Source organism: Gigantopelta aegis, chromosome 3 (assembly GCF_016097555.1).
Source record: "Gigantopelta aegis isolate Gae_Host chromosome 3, Gae_host_genome, whole genome shotgun sequence".
In the NCBI taxonomy this organism is placed as follows: domain Eukaryota; kingdom Metazoa; phylum Mollusca; class Gastropoda; order Neomphalida; family Peltospiridae; genus Gigantopelta; species Gigantopelta aegis.
In genome coordinates this window covers 24,934,393-24,956,367 of record NC_054701.1, presented here as the reverse complement: position 1 = coordinate 24,956,367, position 21,975 = coordinate 24,934,393, and the positions used below count along the sequence as shown (strand labels likewise).

The 21,975-nt window shown below is 36.9% G+C and overlaps 1 protein-coding gene across 3 annotated transcripts in view; it reads right to left on the bottom strand.

The window, feature by feature from the left end:
* The window catches only part of LOC121367745 (protein ABHD15-like), a 49,832-nt gene extending 31,341 nt beyond the window's left edge, over window positions 1-18,491 (bottom strand). The window contains exon 1 of one of the 3 annotated variants that reach the window (XR_005957430.1): window positions 18,242-18,491. The gene's annotated coding sequence lies outside the window, so the exon portion shown is untranslated. The remainder of the gene's footprint in view (window positions 1-18,241) is intronic. The other 2 variants (XM_041492086.1, XM_041492089.1) reach the window with 2 other exon arrangements.
* Window positions 18,492-21,975: the final 3,484 nt, after the last annotated feature.

The following is a 21,975-nucleotide window of genomic DNA, read 5'->3' as shown; positions in this document are numbered from 1 at the left end:
TTATCCTTGCCATGGACAGAACTCTCTGGCGAACTCAGAGGTTGTTCCCACGAGAGGTGTGCTTGAACAGTTTTCTCTGATATTATGAAACATGCCAAAAATTGCACACACCCACAAAATAGTTTATAGCTCTGGTATGGGCTCTTAAATGTCAAGTTTTATAATAGATATATAGAAAGTACATAATCAGTAGAATAAAAATTACAATTTTGAGGGAGAGCTTTAAATTAGTTGAAGACTTCGCGACTAACTATCTATGTTTATCTTTTGAAAGCAGCAACAACATAAACGACAGAAGAAATAAGATGACAAACAATTTTCCAGCATATTCGAGAATATTATTTTCTCAATAACTTTAGTTTGATGCAATGGAAATATAACAAAGAAAACAGAATAACACAAACAATATGTATGTTAAGTTATATGAAGTTTTATGAGTAATTTAAAACAAAATGATAGTGGAAAAGTAAATTAAATTTTTGTGACTTTCCCCACGTTGCCTGGCAAGTGCGGTAATCATATCAACCATACTCTATATCAAAATACAAAAGCAATAAAATATTTTCAATTAATGAATCCTTGATCCAAGATATTTCAAATTACTTATTTTAGCATATTCCTATATTTTAAACCGAAATTACCTTTTCTTTTATCCCCAATGTTATGTTTTTTAAAACAGACACAGTTTTCACCCACTATGCTTTAACGTTATGTAATGTATTTTTGTATTATTATTATTAGTATTAAAGAAGAGTACTTTTTAATTTCCAAAACTGTTTCTATTGAAAACAAAATAACTTTGTGGGAGCTTGGGCATACAAAATGTGTATTCAGCTTCCAATAAATCAGGGAATAAGTATAAATAAATCAAATGAAAATATGGAGAATATATTGTTTTTCTTAATTTTATGGTTAAACTGTTGAAGAACAAATACAGCGTGTTGTCCTCTAACAAACATTATATATCACGTTGTTGTCAAAAGATATTTCTTTGAACCACTCCAACCGAAGAAATTTATTTTAAGCCGGGCACGTTTCTCAGATAAAATTATGCATGCGGCTTAAACAAAATAATACCTGTATTATTGCGTTATATATACTATTATCTTGCAGGTGGGACAATGATATACTGCCATGTAATGCCTGTCTTTGCATGTCTTAAAATATATTTAATAGTATGCTCTGCATGTTTCAAGCCTCTATACACCTATCACATGAATCTAAACATGAATACATCATTTTACTAATATGAATATTACTTGTATGAAAAGTAATTGATTATTTTTTTTTATACAATTAATATTCCCAATATGGTGTGTGATGGTCTTAAGGTTATGCTTAATTCATCACTAGTATAATTATGCGCCGGAAAAACAAGACATTTCGATGTTAGTTTTTCTGACTCAGTTTTAATCTTATATTATAGTAACTATTAGACCGTCAGCTGGGAGGGGGTAATCATCCTTCCACCGGGGGGGGGGGGGGGGGGGGATTTGACATTTTTTTTAAAGCCGATGACACAGATGAAATGCATATTATATTGGTGGTTAACGCAGTTTGTTTTGATTTTCTTACTAAATAATTTTTTCACATAGACAACTAGGGGGTCGTGTCTGGTATTTAATGTGCCTATATTCAATTAAGGTTCAGGCACACAGTCCAGGGCACACAGTCCAGCAGCTTGGATCGCCTCTCCAGGACATCTTCTGACGATGATCATATTTTACTACTATGTCGATTCGACCATTTATTAGGTGTGTGCATGTGTACGATCCTGTCTGTGCTACGTAAAGGCCCTTTAGCTCTTTACGTTCTCATATTAAAGATAATTATCTTACGACAGGCGTTACTCTCAAACACACATTTTTCGCTCATTTCATATTTGACAGGATGAATATTATACTTTGATGTTGTTGGGGGTTTTTTTTTTTGTTTTTTTTGTTGGGGTTTTTTTTTTTGGGGGGGGGCGGGGGGTTTCTTCTTTGGGGGGGTGTTCTTTCTTTTCAAATTATTTATAAGTTCATTTCTTTAATTGTAGAGTTATGACCCTTTTCTGGGGGGTTTTCGTCGGTCGTTTTTTTTTTTTTTTTTGGGGGGGGGGGTTTGGTTGGTTTTTGTTTTTGTTGTCTTTTTGGGGGGTGTCGATTTGTTCTTTTGCTTATTGTTTGTTTGGGTTTTTGGTTGTTGTTGTTTTTTGTTTGGTTTTTGCTTTGTTCTTGTTGTTGTTGTGTATTATAGGCTTAAACAGAACAAACAAACAAACAAACAAAATGTTTCCGGGAACCAGCCCTAATTTTGTTTTTGATGTATCATTTTTATTCGATTTATTTTTATTAATACGTGGGTGAAACGAGTGCATACTTATCTTTTCATCTAGATCCGTAAGGGTGTATGTAGTAAAGTAAATAAACTAAATAATAATAATAAAACCGCCCTACTCTGCATAATTTTTTTGGCACGTTCCCGGAAACACTTTTTTTTTTACACCGTACTAGTAATTAATAAACATATATTGCATAAAAAATAATTTAATTTAATTAATTTAAACCACACATACAAAAAAAAACAAAAAACAACAACAAACAAACAAACAAACAAACAAAAAACAAACAAACAAAAAACAAAACAAACAAACCCACCGGTTACTTACAGAATTTAAATAGTTCAGCTCTGTATTTTTTATTACGTCAGACGTCAGATTCGGGACAACGTCTCTGTTTTATACGGCGGAACGAATCAAGGCAGTCGGTGTCCTTTGTTATTCAAGATGTCTACCCAAAATAGACGTATTGTACATAATACTAGTACGTAATACGTTGTTTACACATACTTCTATAGCGCCATGAGTACAACGGAATGCGAACTTGAATCGATTTTCGTCACAGTACGAGTCAGAATAAAGATTACTACGATTGATAATTTGCAGAAGGAACCAGTTGGTTAATAGCAATTACGTCAGCGTTGCTTAGTTTGCTACACCTCAATGTACGGAAAACCCATGACCACGTCATAACGGGTGTAACACACCTACAGAACACGCGATGAATCACAAATAAACACAATACGGGTTACATCCAGCTATTATTAACACAGTCAGGTGTAATAAAACAATCATTTCTTTAGTTGGTTAAGGCTAATAGGTATTTGACCATGTATTAAACTTTGACAGCCACGTTTAATTTTTAAAGTCTAAAAACAAATTGAATTATTATTGTATTATTAATTTTTAATTTAAAGCTGTAGAGCGTGATATATTTCATTAGCTATTGCTATTAGCTATTGCTAATATTTGTCTTATTACATAGTTTTGTTGCTTCTTCTTCTTCTAGTAGTAGTAGTAGTAGTAGTAGTAGTAGTAGTAGTAGTGGCAGTGGTAGTAGCGGTAGTAGTAGTGGTAGTGGTAGTAGTGGTAGTAGTAGTAGTAGTAGCAGCAGTAGCAGTAGTAGTGGTAGTTGTAGTGGTAGTAGGAGGAAAAGTAGTGATGGTAGTAGTAGTAGTAGTAGTAGTAGTAGTAGTAGTAGTAGTAGTAGTAGTGATAGTAGTAGTAGTAGTAGTAGTAGTAGTAGTAGTAGTAGTAGTAGTAGTAGTAGTGGTGGTAGTAGTAGTAGTAGGAAAAGTAGTGATGGTAGTAGTAGTAGTAGTAGTAGTAGTAGTAGTGTAGTAGTAGTAGTAGTAGTAGTAGTAGTAGTAGTAGTGGTGGTAGTAGTAGTAGTAGCAGTGGTAGTGGTAGTGGTAGCAGTAGTAGTAGTAATAGTAATAGTAGTGGTAGTGGTAGTAGTGGTAGTGGTAGTAGTAGTAGCAATAGTAGTAGTAGTAGCAGTTGTTGTTGTTGTGGTGGTGGTGGTGGTGGTTGTGGTAGTTGTGGTGGTGGTTGTGGTTGTGGTGGTGGTAGTAGTTGTAGTGGTGGTTGTGATTGTGGTGGTTGTGTTAGTTGTAATGGTGGTTGTGGTTGTGGTGGTTGTGGTTGTGGTAGTTGTAGTGGTGGTTGTGGTTGTGGTTGTGTTAGTTGTAGTGGTGGTTGTGGTTGTGTTAGTTGTAGTGGTGGTTGTGGTTGTGGTGGTTGTGGTTGTGGTTGTGGTTGTGGTTGTGGTAGTTGTAGTGGTGGTTGTGGTTGTGGTTGTGGTAGTTGTAGTGGTGGTTGTGGTTGTGGTTGTGGTAGTTGTAGTGGTGGTTGTGGTGGTGGTAGTTGTAGTGGTGGTTGTGGTGGTGGTAGTAGTTGTAGTGGTGGTAGTCACTGTAGTACTAGTACTAGTAGCTGTCTTTGTTTTGCAGTAGTATTAGTAATTGTTATTACATAGATGTACAAAGGAATCGTCCCCGAGAACCGTGTTTCACACAGAATACAAATATGTGCGAATAACAAAGTATTGCATCACCGTTTGTTGATGATTCGCGCAAACCAGCCGAGGTAGGAATTCCCTGTTTACATCCATTGATAGGCCTACAAGACGAGAAAAGAATTCCTTGGCCTCAGATCGAAATACCAAAAGGTGACATTGCACATTACCTGCGCAATAACACGCGCTAGATGGAGTTGTGATACGGCAATCTCGCACCTGGAAGAGGGCCAGCGGTGGGAAGTTTGGGAACGGAGAGGTATGGAGGCACGTACTTACTGCTCCATGCGATATGGAAGTCCGGAAAGTCTTGTCATTGTTGTTCAGGGACCACTCAAACAAAAATATGTACGGTCTTAACATTACTAGGAAATGATACATTACCACCCTTGGGTAAGAGGGCTGCTGAAAAATATGGGTATTCGTGGAAATATTTCAAAACTGACAATGGAAGTTCCATACATCGACTTTATTCGGACAACACTTTGGGCACCTTCCATTCTTAAAATATGTAACATCCAATAACAATCATCCCTCTCTCGATTGGCTTTGACGTATGTCCAGTAACTTCCCTTCGCTAACAAAGAACTCAGAGGCACATGTGATGGCTTTAATTGAGTAAAAACATTACTTCTAGCAGCTTCTGTCCCGGGACAAGCCCCTGGCTATCCAGAGAAAGGCCCCGGGACGGACATGCTCGAAACTCTAGTGGTATATGAGCATGTAAAAATTATTCGCACGCACTTTAGCAGCTTAATAATAGTCTGGTTTATGGAATAGTTCCTCATTAAAAACAATTAAAACATCTGATATGCCTTTTGAAATGTTTCTTTGATGTTTACCAGTAGGCTGACCTCTGTTGTATTTAAATAGTCCATTGATCTGAAATGACTTGTTGGTTTAGTACTAACTGTTAACAACTGTGCAAATGGTATACTGCTACTTGTATAACAGCACAATGGGGAGATGCTCTGGCAGAAGGGTGGTTTACGGGGAAATTCCTTGCTCAATCTATGTTGATTTCTTAATAAAGTAGTTATCAAGCGATAGTACTGCCTAAAACTAGCAGTCACGGAGCCCTAGCGTATTTCTCACATAATGTATTCTGACATATAAATTTTATTGAATCGATTGGAGTAATTAATACTGGTGTGCAACCTAAAGCGAAAACATATCCGTGTAGTTATATGGATAGTTTGGGTCTTACTCTTCCATTAAGCAAAACGGACGTCTGTATTGAGAAATATTTTGAAGGAAACAGTACATTTAGTCTGATAAGGGAACTGTATACATACATCAGTGTTTTTACATATCAAACCCATTTCACCCTCGTAAGGCACCAGGCCCGATGGGGTTAAATTGTAACTGGTAATGGCAGGTTTGCTAAACAAATTATTATTATTAATATTGACAACGCAAGATCGCAATTCTGTTTCAAAGGGAGGGTGGGGGCGGCTCTACGTGTATGCTTTATTATCCTTAGTGACATTTTAAGATGGCCATCTCATGATTTTGCAGACTGTTTAAAAAAAAGGTACCATAACACTCTTTCCTCCGCCCACACTCGCTGGTGTTATATAAATTTTGAACATCCCCCAACGTCTGCTCAATAGAACTCGTGGAATTGTAGATAACATCACCCTTGGTCTGGCATTTCACACTCAATTAACTCAAGCATCTTTAATGTAGGTTTATAGCAAATGACAAAAAGGGTTCAGCTTGTGTATATACAGACCTATATATCCTTTGCAGTCAAATATTTGACCTGTTGTTAGTCCTTTAGAAATAATAAAACTATAATTAAGTACTTATGGTTGTATTCGGTACTAAGATTTGCCTTGAAGTTATGAAAAGGAAAACTAAATGTTGTGTGTACTTAATGCTTCCAGCTAAATCTGATTTCTGCTTAGTAATGGTCTATTTTTTCTTCTTCTTCTTATCCTATAGTTCACATCATAATAATAGAAACGTTGTTATAAATCTGAATCTGAATCTGAATCTGCGGGCATAATGACTGATCACCCAACAAAATTATTTATTACCTTTTGCTTCATTGGCCGAAATTACGAAGCCTGTATTTTTTTCATCACATGTGTTTAAACATTGTAAATGTGTGTAGTTACACGCGTGTAAGACATTAACAGTTGTTTAAGCATTGTAAATGTGTGTAGTTACACGCGTGTAAGACATTAACAGGTGTTTAAGCATTGTAAATGTGTGTAGTTACACTGTGTGTAAGACATTAACATGTGTTTAAGCATTGTAAATGTGTGTAGTTACACTGTGTGTAAGACATTAACAGGTGTTTAAGCATTGTAAATGTGTGTAGTTACACTGTGTGTAAGACATTAACAGGTGTTTAAGCATTGTAAATGTGTGTAGTTACACGCGTGTAAGACATAAACAGGTGTTTAAGCATTGTAAATGTGTGTAGTTACACGCGTGTAAGACATTAACAGGTGTTTAAGCATTGTAAATGTGTGTAGTTACACACGTGTAAGACATTAACAGGTGTTTAAGCATTGTAAATGTGTGTAGTTACACCGTGTGTAAGACATTAACAGGTGTTTAAGCATTGTAAATGTGTGTAGTTACACGTGTGTAAGACATAAACAGGTGTTTAAGCATTGTAAATGTGTGTAGTTACACGTGTGTAAGACATTAACAGGTGTTTAAGCATTGTAAATGTGTGTAGTTACACGCGTGTAAGACATTAACAGGTGTTTAAGCATTGTAAATGTGTGTAGTTACACCGTGTGTAAGACATTAACAGGTGTTTAAGCATTGTAAATGTGTGTAGTTACACGCGTGTAAGACATAAACAGGTGTTTAAGCATTGTAAATGTGTGTAGTTACACGCGCGTAAGACATAAACAGGTGTTTAAGCATTGTAAATGTGTGTAGTTACACGCGCGTAAGACATAAACAGGTGTTTAAGCATTGTAAATGTGTGTAGTTGCACGCGCGTAAGACATAAACAGGTGTTTAAGCATTGTAAATGTATGTAGTTACACGTGTGTAAGACATTAACAGGTCTTTAAGCATTGTAAATGTATGTAGTTACACGTGTGTAAGACATTAGCAGGCTTTGTAAATTCAGCCCTGTACCTTCAACTGTATGGACATAAAACATTATAACAAATCATTTTAATTTATCAACAGAATTTGTTTTAGTTTATTTAAGAATATTTAGAGTGCATTTGGGTGCATTGAGTCGGACACTTCGTAGCGCTATGTCAGGCGGATGTTGCCGACATGTTTTCTGTTTTTGTGCAACTCATCTGTATCTGCAACCCTTTTTAATGACAGTCAACAGTCAATTTGCTACATGTTTTTAATTTGCCGAATTGTTAAAGTCACAGACCCTAGTTTTCAAACAATACCGCGTATTTTTCACTATTAGAGCCGTTTTTGATAATTGAAATCAGACATTACCTAGATTTTATTGTTTACATTATCGATTTCCGAACATCTGAAGTGTTTCTTGTCATCTTGATATTTTTAATAATATGAAATATAATTTTTTTTTTTTTTTTTTTTAAACTGGCATACCTGGAGTTGAGCACTAGTTTATTTTTAACGATATTTCCCCGTTTTAACGTCACAAACTCTTGTTTCACTTACTGCAACTTTATCCAAATGTTACAGGTTTGTAGATTAACTTAACTGAGTGTCCATGTTCACGGGTTGAAACTAGGGTCTGCGTCTTTAAGAATTGTTACGACGAGATAAGACAGGGCTTTAGTATTGAACGCGGACCTGTTGGACACGGCGTACAGGCACATTACAATTTCAATAATATTATTACCGAGTTACTAATACAAACATTATGCGTGGGGTTATTAACACTCATCAGTACAGTTGTCAGAACTTACTAATCCGTGTATCATTTTTCATTTCAACTTATTTTCGTGCTTATATCCAATTAAGGTTCAAGCACGCTGTCCTGGGCACACACCTCAGCTATCTGGGCTGTCTGCCCAGAACAGTGGGTTAGTTGTTAGTTGTTAGTGGTTAGTGAGAGAGAAGAGGGTGTAGTGGCCTTACACCTACCCATTGAGTCGTTAAAACTCGTTCTGGGTAGGAGCCGGTACCGAGCTGCGAACCCTGTACCTACCAGCCTGTAGTCCGATGGCTTAACCACGACACACCGAGACCGGCATCCGTATATCCGTACTAGTTCCGACCTTTCTGATTTATATTCATTATACTTTTGTCTCAGAATACGTTGATATGAGACCGGCCTCGGTGGCGTCGTGGTTAGGCCATCGGTCTACAGGCTGGTAGGTACTGGGAGGCATGGGATTTTTAATCCAGATACCGACTCCAAACCCTGAGTGAATGCTCCGCAAGGCTCAATTGGTAGGTGTAAACCACCTGCACCGACCAGTGATCCATAACTGGTTCAACAAAGACCATGGTTTGTGCTATCCTGCCTGTGGGAAGCGCAAATAAAAGATCCCTTGCTGCCTGTCGTAAAAGAGTAGCCTATGTGGCGACAGCGGGTTTCCTCTAAAAAAAAATATGTCAGAATGACTATATGTTTGACGTCTAATAGCCGCTGATAAGATAAAAAAATCAATGTGCTCTAGTGGCGTCGTTAAATAAAACAAACTTTATTTTTACGTTGATATGATTATCATGACTCCCTCATATGACAAAAAAGAGAAGAAATAATGATAATCTGGTTTTAAAATATTTTAATTGAGAAACTTCATTGTAGTCAGAATTATACGTTTTACCAACCGGACAGATAAAATAGTAACATATTCAAAATTGCGAGTAAACAAAATACGACGCTTAATGTACTTACTGCCCTTCTGTCTGGCGTTTTTGGACTTAAAATTAGCATCCTTTGCTATATTTGACCTATAGGTCTAAAATGTTTCACTGAAGTTGGCATATATTCATTTAGTAATGGGTGTGTGACATCAAAGTTACAGTCCTCATACGTTTAAAATAATTGTATATTAAGTAGGGTTATCGTTTCTTTTTTGTTTTCTTGTTGTTGTTTTGTTTTGTTTTGTTTTATTTTTTGTTTTTGTTTTTGTTGGGTGGTTGTTGTTTTGGGGTTGTAGTTGTTTTTTGCACGCAATATATCACCCTACCATTTCTTAGTAACCACCAACCATGAATGCCTGTCCTTGATAGACAATCCATATAAGTAAGGATAAAAAGAAAAAAAAACAGAAGAAAAAAAACACTGAATTTTTTTATAAAAATTTTATGATTCTACACTTTTACAGCTTTCTTAAAACATTTTCTTAAACTTTAAATAGAGCGTGTATTTTAGGCTCGTCATCTTTGCTTTTTCTTAGTGTGCTTCCTCGTTGATTGTGAGTAAAACATCCTTATAATATCTTTTGTATTTCATATTTACTGACACTTGCCAGTACGACGTCATGCATGGATGGAAATAACTGAAGTGTAAGCATGCATACAGGAGTAGTCCATTGAAGTAGGAAATCGTGTGGCCATTCGAACCGGCTATAAGGGACACTTAGTTTAACAACCACCTATCTATATAAGGCACTATAGATATGACACTTCTGAATACACACCCACGCGCGCGCGCGCGCACACACACACACACACACACACACACACACACACTTATTCGTTTCGAATAGTAACAATATTTATCCAATAATAGGTTTGTAAAATTTCTTTTGAACGTCATTATATATATATATATATATATATATATATATATATATATGTATATATGTATGTATGTGTGTGTGTGTGTGTGTGTGTGTGTGTGTGTGTGTGTGTGTGTGTGTGTGTGTGTGTGTTTGTGCCAATAAGCGTGCAATAGTGACATCATAATATATTATATGTAAGGACATACAAAGTATTCTTGTTCACTGTAGTATATCGCAGTAGGGTTAACTTTAACCTACAATATTATTAGCAAAGGAGTACAGTAAAATAGATCTATATCATGTTTTGACATATATCTAACCTAAAACTAAAACTTCGCAAATATGTCAGCCACCTTCTTTTGTCAGATCACAGCGGTATAAAGTTACAGTTTGTTTTGTTTAACGACTCTACTCGAGCATATTATTTATTAATCATGAGCTATTGGATGACAAACATTTGGTAATTCTGTTAAATACATTAGCTGTCGTATTAGTAGCAAGGTGTCTTTTATATGCACTATCTCATATACAGGATAGCACATACCACGACATTTGATATGCACTGGCAGGAACGAGAAATAGCCTAATGGGCTCACTGACGCGGATCGATCCTAGACCGACCGTGCATCAGGCGAGTGTTTTACTACTGGTCCTGCCCCGATCCCAGCGGTATAAACAGCTTGGTGTTGTTACATTACTGATTATGTTGGAATGTTACAGTGCGTCTTGGTTTGTTGGCACACTATGGCATACTTACACTTTTTGGTAGTCGCCAAGAGCGAATACCATTCCTCTCGTTATCACATTGGCAGCGCTACAGAATTTTGATGGATGAACGCTTCTTGGAATTATTGTTCTGGAACATACAGTGCACATACAGTACTACAGAGGTTCCCAAATACCATAAATAACGAGACACCTTGTGGAATTATGGTGTGCCGAACATACCTCGCTACTGATGGTAGAATTCCAAAACTTACAAAATAGTGACACAGAATACAGATACTTGAATGAATATAAAAGTAAAATGAACACAATAGGATGGTATATTTGTTTTATTTGTGCGGTTAATTATGTCAGTTATTTGAGATATGCACGGTTGTAGGATCGTTCCCTCTTACAGGACATATTTGCTAACTGTTGCTATACGACTGTTGTATCAAAGGCGTCATGCTGCTAATTCAAGTCAAGCCTACGATGGGCGTACTTAAAACTGTTAACTCTTACTGCCATTAATTGAAGATATACTAGAATATCTCTCTCGGCGCGGTATCCGGGGTGTTTACTTGAACCACATGAATACAAGAACGTTTAATCTTACTCTGTTGATAAAAAGGAATATATACACAGAACAAGTAATTAACACCCATTAAAATAACAGAGGACAGTGATCCTTTGATAAAGTTTTATTTATTTATTTATCCATAGAAAGGTATTCCATCGGACGACTCAATGGGGGAATAAGAAGAAGGATTATAAAGGTTGTCTAAGCCATCGGACATAAGGCTGTAGGTACAGGGTTCGCAGCCCGGTAACGGCTCTCACCCAGAGTGAGTTTTAACGACTCGGTGGGTAGGTGTAAGGCCACTACACACTCTTCTCTTTCATTAACCACTAACAACTAACAGCTAACCAATTGTCCTGGACAGACAACCCAGATAGCTGAGTTGTGTGCCCAGGACACCGTGTTTGAACCTCAGTTGGATATAAGCATGAGAATAAGTTCAAATAAAATGAATAAAGGTTGTCACTGAGCATGTGGCGGTTCCATTCATTACAATGAATAAAGGTTGTCACTGAGCATGTGGCGGTTCCATTCATTACAATGAATAAAGATTGTCACAGAGCATGTGGCGGTTCCATTCATTACAATGAATAAAGGTTGTCACTGAGCATGTGGCGGTTCCATTCATTACAATGAATAAAGGATGTCACTGAGCATGTGGCGGTTCCATTCATTACAATGAATAAAGGTTGTCACAGAGCATGTGGCGGTTTCATTCATTACAATGAATAAAGGTTGTCACTGAGCATGTGGCGGTTCCATTCATTACAATGAACGTTTTCTGGCAGAAATGGTCAATACCAGATAGTTATTGTGGCTTCCATTCTGCCTCATATTCAGGCCTGTCAAACCCGTGTTATTAATGCAACTCCAGTATTGAAAATTGTCATCATTAGTTGAGGTTTTTTGTTAATCAATAGACTCATCTTTCAGATAACAATTATATTTCCGTCATATTTTAGACTGGACACATAGGCGTACTGGCTCCCACACACAACTCCCCCGTCCCCCCCCCCCCCCCCCCCCCCACTTTTACCTCTATGAACCGTGTCTGTCTGCCTTTCTTTCTGTTTCTCTTCTCCCATGGCCTCCTCCCTGCCCCCATCCCTTCGACCCTCTCCCCCCTCTTTCTAACTTTCTTCCGTCCTCCCTATACTCTCTCTGCCTCTGTCTCTGTCTCTCTCTCTCTCTGTCTCTCTGTCTCTGTCTTTACTCTCTATTTTTTCTGCATCTCACCTCACCTCAACCTCTTTCTCTTTTCTTTTTCTCTCGTTCTCTGTCTCTGTCTCTCTGTCTCTCTCTCTCTCTCTCTCTCTCTCTCTCTCTCTCTCTCTCTCTCTCTCTCTCTCTCTCTCTCTCTGTCGTTACTCTCTATTTTTTCTGCCTTTCCCTCACCCTTTTTCTCTTTTTTTTAAACTCGTTCTCCGTCTCTGTCTCTCTGTCTCTGTCTGTCTCTGTCTCTGCCTTTACTCTCTATTTTTTCTGCATCTCACCTCACCTCTTTCTCTTTCTCTTTTCTTTTTCTCTCTGTCTCTGTATCTCTCTCTCTCTCTCTCTCTCTCTCTCTCTCTCTCTCTCTCTCTCTCTCTCTCTCTCTCTCTCTGTCTGTCTTTACTCTCTATTTTGTCTGCCTTTCCCTCACCCTCTTTTCTTTTTAACTCGTTCTCTGTCTCTCTGTCTCTGTCTCTGTCTCTCTCTCTCTCTCTCTCTCTCTCTCTCTCTCTCTCTCTCTCTCTCTCTCTCTCTCTCTCTCTCTCTCTCTGTCTGTCTTTACTCTCTATTTTTTCTGCCTTTCCCTCACCCTCTTTTATTTTTAACTCGTTCTCTGTCTCTCTGTCTGTCTGTGTCTCTGTGTCTCTGTGTGTGTGTCTCTCTCTCTCTCTCTCTCTCTCTCTCTCTCTCTCTCTCTCTCTCTCTCTCTCTCTCTCTCTCTCTCTCTCTCTCTCTCTCTCTCTCTTTCTCTCTCTACCTCTCAATCTCGATGTAGAATCATAATCATAACTGTCATATACTTGACATCTGACCGCCTTTGATCAAGCGAGGCACTACTGAGGCATTATTAAACATATCATTAATTTTCCTACTTGACACAAGGTCGCACGTTTTCTTCTCGATAGTTCTCTTCAACTGGAAGACGATCTCTATACTTTTATGTATCTCGTGTTTACAATCCGTGACTTCTAACAAACGATATTCGTTTCAAAATTAACTGAGATCTGTTGCACTAAATACACACAGCATGGGGAGGTGGTAGACTCTGCATGTGCTTACAACTTACAGTGCGTCAAAACAGATCATTATTATAGCACAATTCTATAATCCCGAGTGTTGACAAAAACACAGCAGTGATTTTCTAAGAATAAGATAAGTTAAGCTTCAAAATGATGTGTGATATCCGGTGTATTTTAGATAGAGAATAAATTTAGATATCATACGGTCTTTCTGTTTTTAACATTCCGCATCTATCTTTAGGTACGTTTAATATTAAAGTTGTAATCTCAAGAATACTTTGATTATTTATCAGTTTTCAATAGATCATCCATATTATTTTTGTATTTATAGCTTTTATTTGTATCCATATCTTAAAACAATATCTTTTTTTAAAACATACAAATACATGAATTGTGCTGTCCTGTCTGTGGGAAATTGCATATACAAGATTCCTTGCTACTAATGAAAAAATGTAGTGGGTTTCCTCTAAGCCTATATATGTTTGACACCCAATCGCTGATGATTAATAAATCAGTGTGATCAAGTGGTGTTCTTAAACAAAACTAGAGCCGGATTTAGCACCGTCGGTTGAGTGCTCGCTTAAGGTGTGTGCATCGCATTCAGCTGATTGGGTTTTTCAGTCCATCCAGTGCACCAGGTCAGGTCAGGTCATAGGGTTTTACGTGCACATTCAGAACAAGCTGTTGTAGCGCACGCCTGTCGTGGGCACAAGAGCCGGCCTTGGCCGGCTCCTCCGTCCATGACAGGAAAGGTGGGGGGATGGGAGAGGAGGGACCGACTGCACTGGCAGGTGCAAGGGAGCACCAGCAGCCCGATCAATTCGGTAGCAGGCGGGTGGGGGTGGTGGTGGTGCTATGGAGTTTGAATGGAGCAGTTAAATGCCAAAGAGAAAAGGGTGCGCAATTTTGATTGAGGGAATTTGGCGCAATTTTGAACGGTCGGTCGAAAGGTAAATGGCCGAGCTAATATAGGTTTTGATATTAGTGAATCGAGAGTAGCTCGTTAATTTTAGACCTCTACGTTGCTGTGGTGTCTCCCTAGGTTGCCCATAGGGCCCTTATAAAGGGCCTGACCGCTTCTGGTGGTGGCATCCCAGTGCACCACAACTGGTGAAAGGCCGTGATATGTGTTTTCCTGTCTGTGGAAAAGTGCATATAAAAGATCCCTTTCTGCATTAGGAAAATGTAGCGGATTTCCTCTGATGACTACGTGTCAGAATTATCAAATGTTTGACATCCAACAGCCGATGATTAATTAATCAATGTTATCTAGTGTTGTCGTTAAACAAAACAAACTGTTTAAACAAAACCAGTTTTAACTTTAACGTTATATACAAGTTAATGCATTTAACTAGCAGTTTATGTACTTAAACATTGGTTACATTTTTTAAAACGTAATACATATACAGTAGAATCTCAATGGCTCGAACTCGGAACTGTCGAACATACTGCTACGTTCGAAATAAGAACGACGTTTTAATTGTTGTTGTTGTTGTTGTTGTTGTTGTTGTAAACCTTGTTATATAAATAACAACTGGTGCATTTAAATATCAGTTTATGTAATAAAACATTAATTTGTTTAATTAAATACCAATACCGGGTATATGTATATAAATTACAGTTAAACAATTTTACACATCAGTTTATGTGTAAAACATCAGTTTAGTTTTCAAATACAAGCACATGATATGTATTTATTAGTTTATAAAATAAAACATTTATTTGGTTATTTAAATACAAAATTTAATACATGTATATGTATTTCAATAACAATTTATTTACATATCAGTCTATGTATTAATAGATTACCTCATTTTTCAACATACAAGTTCGTGTATTTAAATTACAATTCGTTTATTTCCATATCAGTTTATGTATTGAACACACGTTCAGATTTTAACATACAAGTTCGTATATTTAAATAACATATTAGTGTATCTATTAAAACACAAGTTCAGATTGTAACATAAAAGTTTGTGTATTTAAATAACATTTCATATTATCAGTTTATGTATTAAAACACAAGTTCAGATTTTAACATAAAAGTTTGTGTATTTAAATAACATTTCATATTATCAGTTTATGTATTAAAACACAAGTTCAGATTTTAACATAAAAGTTTGTGTAGTTAAATAACATTTCATGTTGTCAGTTTATGTATTAAAACGCATGTTCAGATTTTAACACACAAGTTCGTGCATTTAAATAACATATCAGTTTATGTATTAAAACACAAGTTCAGATTTTAACACAAGTTGGTGTATTTAAATAACAGTTCATTTATTTACATATATCAGTCAATATATTAAAACACAAGTTAAGATTTTAACATATAAGTTTGTGTATTTAAATAACAGTTCATTCACACGCAGTCCTGTCAACTGTCAAGAGCCGTCTGGGAACGTGTACACCGCCACGAGGCAAATTATTGTTGATCTCTTGGAATGTGCGATAGACAGCTACATTCTCTACATGCACAATAGTATACGATGCTGGTATCTTTACGACTTTTTTTTATTTTATTTTTTTACTTTTGATTTTTTGTATTATTGTTGTTGTTAAATCATTGCCCCTTTTTTAGTTATCAACTGCATCATTACAGAACAGTCAATACAAACATTCCACGAAACGGATGACATATGCTCCACATCAGCCATTGGTGAATGACCTTGTAGTATAATCAAATTATTGTTAAGTCTTAAAATTGAAAAACAGATTTTTTAAATGAGAGAATTGGGGTTTTTTGTTGGGTTTTTTAAACCCACCAAAATAGTCAAAATTGAAAAACAATATAGAGAAAGAAACGAACTATAAGCATTGTATTCAGATAGTAGGAAAGGTATGTTACATATTGTTTTCATTCATTCTGTTCTACATATGTTCGTGCTTATATCCAATTACGGTTCAAGCACGCTGTCCTCGGCACACACATCAGATATCTGGACTGTCTGTCCAGGACAGTGGTTAGTGGTTAATGGGGGAGAAGAGGGTGTAGTGGTCTTACACCTACCCACTGAGTAGTTAAAACTCGCTTTAAATGGGAGCTGGTACCGGGCTACGAACCAAGTACCTACCATCCTTATGTCCGATGGCTTAAGTGTAACCGGGTGTATTAAACTATATTTACGATGTTGCATAAGCTATCTGGTTCGTCTCTCCAGCATTAGTTGTTAGTGGTTAGCCACCGGCCTCGGTGGTGTCGTGGTTAAGCCATCGGACATAAGGCTGGTAGGTACAGGGTTCGCAGTTCGGTACCAGCTCCCACCCAGAGCGAGTTTTAACGACTTAATGGGTAGGTGTAAGACCAATACATCCTCTTCTTTCTCAGTGACTAACCACTAACAACTAACCCACTGTCCTGAAAAGACAGCCCAGATAGCTGAGGTGAATACCCAGGACAGCGTGCTTGAACCTTAATTGGATATAAGCACGAAAATAAGTTAAGAAGAAGAAGAAGTTGTTTGTAAGAGGGACGTCGGTGTAGTGGATGATACCTCCCCGTTGAGCCGTTACCGGGATGTAAGGGGCGGGACCTAGCCCAGTGGTACAGCGTCCGCCTGATGCGCGGTTGGTCTGGGATCGACCCCCGTCGGTGGGCCCATTGGGCTATTTCTCGTTCCAGCCAGTGCACCACGACTGGTATATCAAAGGCCGTGGTATGTGCTATCCTGTCTGTGAGATGGTGCATATAAAAGATCCCTTGCTACTAATGGAAAATTATAGCGCGTTTCCTTTCTATGATTACATGTCAAAATTACCAAATGTTTGACGTCCAATAGCCAATGATTAATAAATCAATGTGCTCTAGTGATGTCGTTAAACAAAACAAAAAGATTACCGGGATGCAAATCCAGTACTTACTAGACGTAACCACTAGGCCATCGAGACAGACAGGTGTTATAACCTGTGTTTTATAAGTCTATTTACGGAAAAATGCATTTCCGGTTAAGAAATAAATGTATTTCCGGTGTTTATGACAGATATTATACAATACAATTTACTGGTTGTGACATTTCACTGTAAAATACAGTTATGTGTTCAGGAATTCGAGAAGTTTTATATCTAGATTATAGCTGTCTGGCATATTTATTACTAATTCTTTTTTTTCCTAATGCATTTATTGTTTCAAATAAAATACTACAACATAAATAGAAAAAAGGACATGAATAATAATCAAAAGAACAAACCATTCATATATCCAAAGTTGAATGTATGTGCAGGATAAAATCAAAAGGATAATGCTTTAATAACAAATTCTTTTTGAGTATATAATCAATAAACATGCTAGAGTAGGTCTACTCGATATATTACCAAAAGTCCGTGTTATTATTCTGTAGGAATGGTTTCGTTGTAACGAAATTGAAGATATTTCAACGGCCCAACTTCATCTTTTAAAATATTAGGGCAGAATCGTTTTAACACTACCCCTTGTAAGTGCCACCTCCACGCACGTATGGAAATAACTATGCATATTTTCCAAATATAGTCTGTAGATGATTCAATAAATTACAAAGATAAGAAAATCTCCATCACAATCCCTATAAACTTTCCTGAGAGTTGTAATATTATCTTCTTTTTTTCATTGCTTCATCAAATTTGTACCTATAGTTTACGAGGTGAAAACGTGAATTAAAGAGCGCCAACGAAGTGTTACTTCCTCCTTAACCTGTTTACACAGGTCGTAAACTCCACGCTCCCCTACAAACAGAAATGATAAACACGTCAATAAGGGTTTCTTCTTACCTTTGCCCGATGTTAAACTACTTGACCAAGCAACCTTCAATGGTACTAGTTGTACTTAGTGTCGACAGAAGCCATTACAAAGTCTGCCAACCCTTCGTTTCTTCAACAAACAATTTGCGTTCTTCGCATTGTCTCAAAACAATCATTTCACTTCATGAGCAATATTCCAGACACATCATACCCAAATAAAACGAAACCTTGACCCACATTTTATGATTCCGTGTCCTCTATTAAATAAAAAAAACATCAGATATCAGGTTTGCCCAGACGACAATACAAAAAACAAGTCATCATTTGGAGTGATTCAGTGATTTTTTTTTTGGCGATTGTTTGCTTTGACTTGCGTTAATGGGATGTGTTGGGTTAATATCGCGCTTTCTATTGTAACGTCCACCGGTACAATAAAAGGATTTGTCTCACCTTGTGGAGACGCTTGGCAAACTGGCAATTCAACAAAGGGAAAAGTAACTCTATCTTCAACAACTGACGTCATCCATGACACAAAATCCTCTGCGAATTAGCTCCTAGGGTGTTACGTACATTAACAGTCACGTGTCGGGTTTTTTATAAATCCAATGTGGGGTGTATTTATTTTATCAATGTACGCTTTGTGTTAGACAAATGACAATCTGTTTTGAAAAATGGATTTATCGATTAGTCGTATCTTTTTATGTTATTGTATCACTTTACACCTTTGATACGCATTACGTCAAAAGAAAAAGGAAGTGATTTTGGGGGAAATATGTGCTTTATTAACTTAGTTACTATAGCGACATATATTGTAGTTTGTAGCTATGTAGGTTTCTTTCTTTCCCTCACTTCTTCTTCTTTGGAGTCTGTCAAGAAAACTACTTTTATGTAAATCAATGAAAAATTGAACTTTTTTCGACTAGTCTAATAATATAAATCAGGGATCCCAACCTTTTTCCCCTTATGTCAGCAAAAAGGACTAGATAACATTATCATATCCATAAACGTATGAGACAGGGGGCCGGAGGGGGGGGGGGGGGGCAGAAGCAAAACCTTAAATTCAGGCAAAAATTATAAAGATATTTGGGCAAATGTTTTACTATGTATTTCCATCATTCTACCTTCAAAATTAGTTGTAATCCATGTACAAATGCCTAGTGATTAATTTGCAACCCTATATAACTGTTTGGTAGTAATGTTAATATGAATAAATGTTGTTATCCAGATTCGGGCATGTTCGTTTAATTCGGGTAAAAGCAGCCTGTCTCCTTACAAGACTGGGAGCTCGTACACTTATGAACATATCGTTTACAGAACGCAACTTATTATAAAGAAATTAAGATAACTTTACAGAATTATTGCAGTATGATACACTTGCCACACAAGAAGAGGTAATTCGACCCATAAAAACTCACGAGCTGTCAACCCGTGATACAACAGTAGACAACAAACACAGAGTAATTTCAGTAAATCAAAAACCAACAAAATATAAAGAGCGGTTAATGACTTACTTCGAAATGGCATTTATCACGCAGTGACTTGTGTATAATATATTATTACATAATGAAAATATGTCTGTAATCTTATTGGTCAAAAAGAATACAGATATATTTTCATTATGCAATAAAACAATTTCTTCGGTCCATAAAACATGATACTGCCCTCAATGACGGTCAATAATTGATAAATATAACACAATATAATATACTGTAATATACTGTAATATTATAAGTTGTAGAAGCATCACGAGGGGTAGGCCCTATATGGCTTTTTATGTACCCTCTGTGTGTTCTTTTACCCCGAGCCGAAGGCGAGGGGATAAAAGAACACACAGAGGGTACATAAAAAGCCATATACCCTCTGTGTGTACATAAAAAGCCATATACCCTCTGTGTGTTCTTTTACCCCGAGCCGAAGGCGAGGGGGTAAAAGAACACACAGAGGGTACATAAAAAGCCATATACCCGAGACATGCTTCTACAACGAATGTATCTTGCCGACATGTTAAACCATATAGCCAAATAATCAAAATAACGCCAGACAATAATTATTGTTAACAATTTATTAACGGAGCCGTACCACGCGGACGCGAACGAAACCACTTGCCAGTGACGAAAAATAGTTCCATCGATAAACGAGTTTTTAACTTCAAATGTTTGTAATACGAAATTGTCTGAAAGAGATATTAATAATTTTTTTTAAAAAACAACACTTTTTTTGTATCAGAAATGTATGTAGTAAAAAAATAATAATATTAAAAACAAAAAAACAACTGTTGCTAATCGCGCATTAATACAATAACACCACGACCGTAATTAGGTGGCCGAGTTCAACATTGCAGCTTTTAAAAGTATTGAAATAGTGTATTTTATAGTAAAAATAAAATTAATTATGTATACTTGATTGATTATCAATGTTATTTATAATCTAATTATTGCTTTAGCATTAACTGGGGCGGCTGGAAACTGTTGGAAAGTACAGACGGGGGGGGGGGGGGGGGGGGGGGGGTATAAGAGAATTTGGCTCCGCCCACAGGGGGATAAGGGATTTGTCCAATGGCAAGCAACCAATGAGATTAAAGAATTTTACATGAAGGCGAGATAAAATATATTGTAACACAACACAAAATAATATAGAATACAATACACTACATGTGCCTTAATTCCTAATATTATATAACTGAATATAAACTGCCCAAATGTCTCAGTTTTCTGCCTGTCGCTTCACTGTTAACAACATCCAATGAATTATAACTTGGGATTTCTTCTTTCTTCTTCTGTTGACAACATCCAATGAATTATAACTTGGGATTTCTTCTTTCTTCTTCTGTTGACAACATCCAATGAAATATAACTTGGGATTTCTTCTTTCTTCTTCTGTTGACAACATCCAATGAATTATAACTTGGGATTTCTTCTTTCTTCTTCTGTTGACAACATCCAATGAATTATAACTTGGGATTTCTTCTTTCTTCTTTCTTCTTCTGTTAACAACATCCAATGAATTATAACGACATCCAATGAATTATAACAACATCCAATGAATTATAACTTGGGATTTCTTCTTTCTTCTTTCTTCTTCTGTTGACAACATCCAATGAATTATAACTTGGGATTTCTTCTTTCTTCTTCTGTTAACAACATTCAATGAATTATAACTTGGGATTTCTTCTTTCTTCTTCTCTTCTTCTCTTAACAACATTCAATGAATTATAATTTATGGTTTCTTTCTTTCCACTACATTCCTTTTCTCTGTTTTACGAAATCTAGTGAATTATTAGTTTTGATTTCTTTTTCCTTCTCTCAGCATGCATTTCCTTTTATCAATCAATCCTGTCAGTCGTTGATAACTTCTGTTTGTGAATTAGGCTACTCCGTTTTTATGAATGAATTATATTGTAGGTGAAAAACCCTCTTGACGTAAACTAATCGTGAGTCGGACACCCTTGATGTTTTGGATCACAGCTGATGCCGATCTGTTAACTAAAGTTTCTTTTCTTTAATGACACCAATAGAATGAAAAAAAAAAGACTCAACACATTTTATTTAAGGTTATATGGCGTCAGACATATGGTTAAGGACCACACAGATACTGAGAGAGGAAACCACCTGTCGCCACTTCATGGGCTACTCTTTCCGATTAGCAGCAAGGGATCTTTTATATGCACCATCCCACAGACAGGGTAATACATACCACGCCCTTTGATATACCAGTCGTGGTGCACTGGCTTGAACGAGAAATAGCCCAATGGGCCCACCGGCGGG